Raw genomic sequence first — 2,630 nt, 5'->3', positions numbered from 1 at the left:
TTCATGAGGTGGTCTATGGATATCATCGGTCCATTACATCGAGGACCAGGAGGAGTCCAGTACGTGCTCGCTCTTACCGACTATTTCTCCAAGTGGGTAGAAGCGGCAGCCTATGCGAAAGTAACAAGTGACGAAGTGGAACAGTTCGTGCTTAAAAGTATAATCTACCGCTACGGTGTCCCATGTGAAATCATTACCGACAATGGCCCACAGTTCATCTCCTCGAAGTTCGAAGAATTCTGCGCGAAGTGGAAAATTCGACTCAATAAGTCAACTCCTCGTTACCCGCAAGGTAATGGGCAAGCCGAGGCAATGAATAAGGTCATACTTGCCAACTTGAAGAAACGGCTCGATGCTCGTAAGGGGCGCTGGCCGGACGAACTTCAGGGCGTCCTCTGGGCGATCCGAACAACATCTCGGTGGGCCACTAATGAGACACCTTTCTCCCTGGTTTACGGAGTTGATGCCGTAGTTCCAGCCGATATAGAAGTGCTCGGAGTCCGTACCTCGTTGAACCCACTCCGAGCAGAGGAAAATGAGGAGTTCCTACAGGATACTCTTGATACAATTAACGAGCGTCGGGACCAGGCGTTAGTCCGGATCCAGAATTACCAGAACGCGGTGGCTCGGTACTATAACTCTAAAATCCGAGGCAGACCCTTGGCAGTGGGCGACCTCGTCCTCCGGAAAGTCCATGAGAATACCGAGGAGCTAAATGCAGGGAAGCTGGGAATCAATTGGGAAGGACCATACAGAATTACTCGCGAAGTCCGAAATGGAGTTTATCAGCTCGAGGATTCAGAGGGAAAACCAGTCCCGAGGTCGTGGAATTCTCTACACCTTAAACTTTTCTACAGTTAATGTCTTTGTATCGAACTACGATTTGGCTTGATCCCGATAAGGGTACGTAGGCAGCCCACTTCGGGTCCAGCTATCCATATTAATAAAACATAAAGTTTTCTTAAAATTTTTTTATTAATAATCGCAAATATAAAACAAAAAGCCGAAGTCTAACTTCGCATCTATCATTTAAAGCCGAAATTTAATTTCGCATCTATCATTTAAAGCCGAGGTCTAACTTCGCAAACCTAAACCGAAGTCTCACTTCGTATTTAACTTTACTTTAAAGTTAATGTTGCGGAAATTTAACGAAGTCCTCACTTCGTACTCCGTTTTACTTATTAAAGTCGAAATTTAGTTTCGCAAAATTCTTACTTAAGCCGAAGTCCTCACTTCGCACTCGGCTTTACTTATTAAAGTTGGGGTGTCATCTTTTCGAACTGTTTAACCGAAGTTCTTACTTCGTGATCACTTCCGCTCTTATCATCTTTCCGAACAAAGATTGTGGATATGAAGTTCGCATTTAGCATGACAAAAACAATAATTTGCAAAAAAAACAAAACGGAGTGGTCACTTCGACCAAAACACTCCGGAGCAAGTCTAAAAACAAATACTACAAAACAGGGGGGGCAACTCGTGCCAAGACAACCCCAGAATAGGAACTATTGATTTGGAAGGACAGGATCAGACGCCGCCTCGGAAAGGGCAAACCCCATCTCCGCTAGCTCCCCTTCCGACATGGTGGTCGCCAGATAGTCGTCCATCCCCTGGTTCGAGAGTTGCCCGAGGTTAGTGCCGGACTCGTCGATTGTGACGTTAAGCGGGTGCTTGTTGCATAAGAGATCGGGCGTATCCGCCAAAAGGTTTGAGAATGCAGCGAGGTCGAGTTCACGGGGAGTTACCTTTGAAACCTTCTCGTCAGCTTCCTCTTCGTCAGTTTTCAGGAGTCCGAGCTCGGCCTCCATATCTTGGATCTCGCCCCTAGAGATCTCTTCAACCAGCATCCGGTTAGCCCTGATCTCGGTAGCTCGGATCTGAAGCGGGGCTAGTTTCTCCCTCTCTTCGAAGGTGACCTTCACCTCCTCGACCAGAGGACGGAGAGTCCGCCTCATTGCCTGCCTCTCCTCCCTTCGTACCGTCTCAATCTCGCAGCTGTTGCCAGCCTCGAGTAGCTGATTGCAGAGCTCGATCTCGTGCAACCTACTCCTTGCTGCCTTCGCATCCTCTGCGGCCTCGTAGTAAAGGTCCCCCGCCTTCTTTAGCTTGTCTCGGAGGTCCTCGTTGGCAATTCCGAGGTCAAGCACCTGTACCTCGGCTCTCTTCATCCGAGCCCGGATTTGTTCGGCTTTCTCCACAGTAGCAGCATTCTCGGCCTCTAATCTGGCATACTCCTTCACCTGGGCTTCCAGGTCAGCAATCTTTTCCCGGAGAAGGCTCACCTCGGAAGATGAAGGAGATGCAAACAGCTGATCTTCATAAGACGCCACCGAGGAGTTGAACTCGATCATTAGCTGGGAAGTCACAGTTCGTTAAAAACGGTGAAGGTGGTAAATAAAAAAAACTGAGAAAGCATNAAAAGCTGAGGAAGCATGTGTAACTAACCTCCCCAATCTTGTCCGCGAAGCGGAAGAAGTTCGCACGGTTGAGTTCGGACATGTCCGCAAACGCCGGAACCCGAACTCCTGGCCGGGTGTAACTCCTCATCAGATCGGCTGGGGACGCAGGGGGAACTGAAATGGACGAATGACGTCAGTCTATTTGGTCCCCGAGACCCAGCAAGCAAAAAAAAA

Source organism: Camelina sativa, chromosome 20 (genome assembly GCF_000633955.1).
Source record: "Camelina sativa cultivar DH55 chromosome 20, Cs, whole genome shotgun sequence".
Taxonomy (NCBI): domain Eukaryota; kingdom Viridiplantae; phylum Streptophyta; class Magnoliopsida; order Brassicales; family Brassicaceae; genus Camelina; species Camelina sativa.
The sequence above is the reverse complement of the archived record's forward strand: the minus strand, read 5'-3'. Positions refer to the sequence as shown.